This window comes from Periplaneta americana, chromosome 13, assembly GCF_040183065.1.
Source record: "Periplaneta americana isolate PAMFEO1 chromosome 13, P.americana_PAMFEO1_priV1, whole genome shotgun sequence".
In the NCBI taxonomy this organism is placed as follows: Eukaryota; Metazoa; Arthropoda; class Insecta; order Blattodea; family Blattidae; genus Periplaneta; species Periplaneta americana.
In genome coordinates, this window is record NC_091129.1 from 28,976,870 (window position 1) to 28,985,117 (window position 8,248).

Sequence of the window (8,248 nt, forward strand, 5' to 3'; positions counted from 1 at the left end):
TAGGCGTTAGACTGTGCGACATGTATTCAAATCAAACAGACTTACGGGGCAGGCATACACAAACTTCCTGGAAAACGCCATACCTCATGTTTTATAAGACACTCCACTGATCAATCGTCAACACATTCACTTCTTGCATGATGGCGCTCCTGCACACTTCAGTCGTAAGGCTCGCCGGTACTTGGATCGAAGGTTTCCTGATCGATGGATAGGTAGAGGTGGCTCAATTGCTTAGCCTCCACGCTCACCTGATCTGAACCCTCTCGATTTCTACTTGTGGGGGCCATTTAAAATCATTGGTTTATTCGTCTCCGTTGTCTGATTTGGAATCCCTTCGGAATCGAATTGTGGCATGTTCTGAGGACATACGCAATACTCCTGGAGTTTGGGATCGTGTTCGCAGGTCAATGAGACATCGATGTGAGGTCTGTATTCAAGCAGGAGGTGGACATTTTGAACATCTTCTGTAATGACAACGACCTGCGGAAAGAAAAACGTTTCGGTGAATTTCAATGTTGTGAAGGCCATAACTCGGAAATGAAGCGTTTCCGGACACATGTTGTAATGGACTATTTTGATTGTCTACATGTGGGAAATACATACCTGAAATTATGCCCCGTATTTTTGAAACATCCTGTATACAGGCAAGAAGCTTGAGTTTTGAGGGTGCTAGAAAAAACAGACTGTGCCGGCATTATTTCGCATTTTCTGTAATGAGGCGATATTAGCGATCGTAGTGGTGAGCAGCTATCTAATGTTTGCATATTTATTACGTATTGAGCTTCGTGACTGTATATACTAGACTGTGGTATTAATTAGAAACTGTTCCGCTAGATCAGCGATGTCAAGGTCAAAGCACGTACTTGACTCTGCGTGAGATCAAGCGCTGACTCTGCAATGAATCTATTCAGCAAGCAGCAGCGGTGAACAAGAAGGGGTGCGCAAAATGAGCTCTATTGGCCTCTACTGCCAGGTGAGTGAAACTGCTTCTATTAGGCAGTCGATAACATGTCATTCTCATAAAAGACAACAAGAAATCAAAGCATGTTTTGCAGCAGGTGCCTCAGTAATAAATACAATTAATTATAAAATAGTACAATAAATAATAAACATAGACTAGCCTTAACTTACACAGTTGCAGATAATTAGTATCTAATTAATTGTTATATGGGCTGTTCGATCTCAAATCGAACGAAATATAGAGAAAATTGACCTTGCAATTTTTAAATAAAATGAAACTTTTCTGTCCGTAGACAACTGTGATACAATGCTTTGTGCAAAGTTTGAGGCATCAGAACTTCATAGTGTTTAAATTAAAAATATTTTAATTTATCGTATGTTCATAAAATTAGCAATTTTAAACTGTTGTGGCTCCGAAACCCTTTCACGCAATGATCAAAATCATGGTTTATTTTGATGCTGAAAAGTTAAAGTTTATATTGACATGTAAACAGTTTTTCTTACTTTTTATGGAAATGGAGAAATTTAGATTTTTCTTAATTAAGACACCTTTGCCCACGAAAAAAAAATTATATATTTTTTTAAAATATATGGTTAGATTCCGCATTGAAAGCACAAATAAACACGTATTTTTTACTAGTGCAACGTTAATAAGAAAGTATTGAAAAATCAAATAAAGAAAATAAATAGTACGCGCGTGAACTAACCAGCTGACTGTGAAGGCAAGCGAGGCCAGGAGACAAACACGTGATGTTTCGTCTAGTAGCGCATAGCTGGGCTAGCTTTATCACAGGTTTTCATAAACAGGAGTAAAATGACTCCCACCGCTCGCTTATCTTCATCTCTCGGTCAGTGCGTGCTGTGTTGTGCCTTTCAAGTCTAGGCGTGTGAAAATAATTTATTTAATACCCTCGAAACTTATTGCCATGACACTAAGCAAACAATGCCGAATCCTTCTTAATAATGCTAGGTTTTTTCTCAATATTTTTTTACATTTTTACAAATGGGCAAAAAGCCTAAAAGTAAGTAAAATCAGATCATCTGTCACTCTGTATACAATAAAAATAAGGATTACTTCTTAACATAACCTACCAAATGTCAGCTTCAAAATGAGCTCTGTTAAATGTTCTGCAGTAAATGGTTCCAGAGTTCTGAGCGCTGAAAGAGACTTGTTTTTCTAAAATACGCTAAACTTGTCGCTCAACAATACGAAAACCGTTTGACTTTCGATAGTATATTTTTGCAAATGCACTCTCCTCAGCACCTTGTATAAATAGGGAAAAAATTAGAGTATAAAAAAATGCGAGTATTTTTACTGATCGATTTCATATGGAATAGCCCATATGATTAGGCCTATGTAATTATGCAATTATTAGTACATAAACATTGCTGTTGTGTTTCAAATTAATATAAAAGTAAACTAAATCATATAACATTCTGCATCTGTAAAAATTAAATAATAGGCTTACAACAAATAATAAAAATTATTATCTTTAACTTATGCAGTTTAAATAATGAGGCCTATCTAATTAATTATTATATAATCATGCACTTATTCTTCTCATTTTCTATTACTATTATTATTATTAGCCTATTATTATTATTATTATTATTATTATTATTAGATAACGTGTTACACTCACACAAAAAGTCAACAAAAAATCAAAGCATGTTTTGCAGCAGATATCTCTCTAATAAATAAAATTAATTATAAAATACTTCAATAAACGACAAATCTAGACTCTCCTTAACTTATACAATTTGTGATAATTATTAAGTCTATATAATATATTATTATAATTAAAGAATGTAATTATGACTACATAAGCGTGCTCCTGTGTTTATACTTAGACAAATGTAAAAGAAATCGCAAGACATTCTATAGACTATTTCTAAAAATTATTTAATAGGCCTAAAATAAATAAACATATATTACGTTTAACTTACGAGTTTTAAATAATAAAGTCTATCTCATTAATTGTTCTGTAATTGTTATATGTTCATTTACATATTATATGTAGGCCTACACAACACTTATAGAAATAATTTAGATTCCTGACTTCTCGCCTTAGGGTACGTACACTTTGGAGCGACGATAAACGATAAAAGAAGCAGCGATGCTATATCAGAGAGAATTGAAGCATGCATTGTCATTGAGGTGTGCATATTGGAGTAACGATAAAAGCGAAGATACACGATAAAAGCGACGAAAAAGAAAATTACCATTTTCTTCGCTCTTGTCATTTATATGATCTCTGATTAAGATAATATTAATCTGTACAATCACCGGTGGTTATCAATATAACCAAATATTAATCGTTTTATTATTATTTCGGCATATTAAATTAATTATTGTAGATATTGGCAAATTGATCAGTTGTGTATTTATTCGTCATATGTTATGTGATCACAAGAACCAATCACAACACAACGAATTTATACTATCTTTGGGATGAGAAACGGGTTTAATTTTGTACGTATTTAACGTATATTAACCTAGAACTTAGCAGCTGATATTTCCTATATATCTTATTTCATTAAGTGGATGCATAGGATATCTTCTACTGATAAATCAAAATGTTCGCTTCCCGCGTCCTCGTTGCTCCGATATGAACACTTGATTCTTTGATAGTACCAAAGCGTCGCTAGGTCGTTTCTTTTATCGTTTATCGTTGTTCCAACGTGTACGTACCCTAATTCAGAATCGCTCTTCCTGCTTTTAGCCAACACCAATCTTCTTAGTATGTCCGGCGAAACGTTGTTTCCTGCAGCAATACTTAGCATTATCCGCATATTATCACCTGATAATCCTGATCTCAATCTTGGTTTTGTGATGTTCATAAGAGAGAAAAATTGCTCACGTACATACGTACTGGAAATATAGAAATCATTTGCACCGCAAATTTTCGTACTCCTGGATATATTTCGGGATTTAAAGCTTTATAAAATCTGAGAAGATCTTGATATTTGAAGAGTCCAGTCAGCCTGAAAATTTACTGTACGACTTCGTCCGCTCCATCGTCAATATGTAATGTACAACCCTTGTGTTCACCAGTGACTTGTACCTGCGTGCCCTACGTGCTCTGGATAGCGCAAACGGGCGATGAGGCACGCCTGCCCTCTCATTGACATCACTGCGCTAGAATGAAATGCTACTTTAAAACTGCCATGGCCGGTTACGTTTAGAATGTCAACCTCTTTAACAAGTACTTATATACTGTACAGTAATTTCTTTTATGCTCGACCATGCCGAAATGTAGTAATTATACACCTGGTAGCAGACCTTTAATGGACCTCATTAAAGTACACCTACTCATTAAAGGTCAGGTCTTTCAGCCAATGACGACTCAGGTTACAACTGTTCAGCCAATGACAGGTCACCTTTGTACCGTTATAAAACCGCAAGTATCGATTATTCTCGGATATGCAATCGAAAGAGAATTAGCGAAAAGTCACGGAGGCTGGAAATCCAACTGTCGCAGAAGGTTATGTTCTGTTACTATAATAATTAGCTTTAATTGTAAATAATATTCAAATAAATTCAATTTGTCATCTCGTTTTTCAATGTCGAATTCAATAATCAAAGTTATAAAATTATCAAGTTTAACGGGACTATGTCAAGGTCAATGACATTATTGTTCCTCGGAAAAAAATCAATACTTTCGCGTCTGCGCACATCTCACAATTCACGACCTAGAACAAGGTCACTTCCGATCTTGTCAGTTACAAATGAAATGTATACATCTGAATACCGTAATTTCAAGTTAGAAATATGGTCGAGCATAAAAAGTCGTATGAAACTCGCCTATAATGGTAATTAAGAAGCTCGTATGAAAATTATGAAACTCGCTTGCGCTCGTTTCATAAATATCCATACTCGATTCTTAATTACTATCATTATAGGCTCGTTGCATAATGTACTATAATGCACTAACACTGCTGTAAATAAAGATAGTATTATAAAAGATTTCCAGGGCATATCTGCAATTTTTTCACATCTGAAGAGCCAGCTTATTGCACTTTCGTTCCGAAACATATATATGAAGGGTTCATAACCAGAGTGGACCAAGTCCATCTGGAATAGTTCTGAGATATTGAGTCTTAAAATTCCTGGCTCACGCTTAGCAACCTTCACCTACCATAGGAAATGCTGCCCTCTGTGGAGTAACAAATGAGTTATGGACTTTGTTTGTTATGGCAATGAATAAATCAAAGTTTTCTTCATCCGAGATTGTATTAATCCACAAACTGATCACTGGTGGACTGGGTCCATTCTGGTTGTGATCCCCTCATATACAGGATGTTTCTGAGGTGGTGTTACAAACTTTCAGGGATGATGGCGAAGGGCACATGTATCAATTTGAGATAAGGAATCCTGGTCTGGAAATGAACGAGTCGAAAGTTACAAGTAAAAATAGTTGTGTGGAAATTTAATAATTTTATTCCTCTGTACACTTTATTTGTGTATTTATCTGTACATCTTACACATAATGTATTCATCTGACGTTGTTTACGTTGTCTACTTACAGTATTCCATTCAGTGCTCTGTCTAATGGATGGGGACAGGAAACTACACTAAAGCAATGCAGATAGCGTAATGTGTAACGGACATGGTCGGTCCTGATATGCACGTCTGTAGACAGCAGTGTATGTGTACAAGTTGCAGTGTCCAGTCGATCATTCCTAGTGAAATGGAGGAGTACACGAGAGCGGAATAAGCAGACCTGATTTTCGAATACGGATGAGCCAATGGGAACAATAGACAAGCTCACAGATCGTATCAGGACACGTACCCACGTAGGAGACATCTGGCCCATACCATCTTTCTGAGACTGTTCCAAAGATTAAGGGAAGGAGGGCACGAGATGCCAAATTACAATTCCATTTCCACACAACTATTTTTGATTATAACTTTCGACTCAGTCATTTCCGGACCATGGTTCCTTATCTCAAATTGATACATGTGCCCTTTGCCATCATCCCTGAACCTTTGTAACACCACCTCGGAAACACCCTGTATATATAATTCTGTATTACAATAAAATATTGTCCACATCTGTGGAGTAACGGTTAGCGCGTCTGGCCGCGGAACCAGGTGGCCCGGGTTCGATTCCCATATCTGCAATTTTTTCACATCTGCCCCGGTCGGGGCAAGTTATCTGGTTGAGGTTTTTTCCGTGGTTTTCTCTCGATCAAATATGAGCAAATGCTGGGTAACTTTCGCTGGTGGACCCCGGACTATTTTTATCGGCATTATCAACTTCATCTAATTCAGACGCTAAATAACCTAAGTTGTTGATAAGCGTCATACAATAACCTACTAAAAATTAATAACATATTAATTGACTTATAATCTGTCTTGAAAATGTATTATTGTACTATCTCATCATTACAAATATTCCGCTAGATGACAGTAGTGTGCTATAATTGTGTGTTCTCTTGTTACCAGTTGAACTATGTGGACGATTACTAGTTGATTCAGTTTCTTTTTAATAAAAACAGTTGCCTTCCACTTCAATTATCAATATATATTAAACAATCACTGATTCGTGACTATCCGTAATCTCATACAGCAGAAGCTATAACTTAACCTAAATAATATTAACAAGATAAGTGATAGATAAGTTTTAATTAAGAAAGATGAAATAAACATTCATCATTTTGAAAGATACAATTATTGAAAGTACATTTGTGGCAAACGAAGAAAAATATGCTACAGAGATGATCAAAAATAAATGCTAGGGAGGTGATGAAAATTCTAGGACAAGCAGCCATGAGTGGTTGAAACACGTAGTTCCGTACAGTTTTATTGGTCAAAAGCAGTACAACGTAGTAAAAGTGTAATACTCATGTAATCTATACTTCTTCCGATGATGAATAAATTCAGATTTATAAACAGTTTTATCTAGAGAAAATCAAAACTCGAGTGGAATTTAATTGACTATTATACGATTAGAAGAAATAAAGTACATCTATACAATAAAATATTAATTGACTTATTGAAGTTCTATTTCACTAATGTTAGCTTCACCAAAAAGTTTGAAAGGAGCCGCCATTTTCATTTGACTATCTGCGGTAATGACAATCGTATAGCATGTTTTATAATACCGTTAATATTTTGCAGTTCGAAATGTTTGCAAACAAAGAAACAAATGGTAGGGAGGTGATAAAAACAGAAAAAAGTATAAAAAGATTAGAAGAAATAAAGTACTCTAGTACAAAAATATAGACACTAATTGACTTACTAAAATTCTGTTTCATTAATGTTAGGTTCACGAAAACGTTTGAGCGGAGCCACCATTTTCATTTGACTATCTATGCGGGAAACAAATGACGATCGCAAAGCAAGTTTTATATTACCGGTAACGTAAACAATTTGCATTTTGAAATGTTGATAAAAGAAAAACAAATGCTAGGAAAGTGATAAAAATAGACAAATGCAGTCGACCTGGTTGGCAAGTTGGTATAGCGCTGGCCTTCTATGCCCAAGGTTGCGGGTTCGATCCCGGGCCAGGTCGATGGCATTTAAGTGTGCTTAAATGCGACAGGCTCATGTCAGTAGATTTACTGGCATGTAAAAGAACTCCTGCGGGACAAAATTCCGGCACATCCGGCGACGCTGATATAACCTCTGCAGTTGCGAGCGTCGTTAAATAAAACATAACATTTAACATTTAGACAAATGCTAGGGAAGTGGTAAAACTGTAGCAATAAGCAGCTGTGATTGGCTGAAACACGTCCTTTCGTACCGTTTTATTTGTAAAAAGTAGTATGACGTAGTAAAAGTGTAATAACATAATCGTTGTAGAAGAATATTTCGAGAAAGAATTAATGCTAAAGTGGAAACTTCAGTGCAGTTAGATCAAAGATTTAGGATGAGTCATGAGAAACTTGTCGTTTAGTCAACTGTCCGAAGGCAGGTCTGAACCTCACAAGGCTCCACTTATGAGACAACTAGGCCACGAGATAATGGGGTAGATTGGCCATTTTCTTTACCCCCCCCTCTATTGCATATATCGCCGACCAGCTACATATTACACAAATCATACTTCAGATGTATACGAACAATATTGTTTTTCTTCTGACACATATCGTCAAGTGAGATGTACTGCCTGAGAAATAGATGTACAAATCAGCTAGAACCTCAATCAGAGGTTAATGAGAAACTTAACTGCTATTAAATTATAATATAGATATCGTACCGTATTTTATTTATTATTCATCCTATATACAGGTTATATACTGATGAAAGATATGAGCCGTTCAGAGCAAAAGTGGCGTAAGTTAA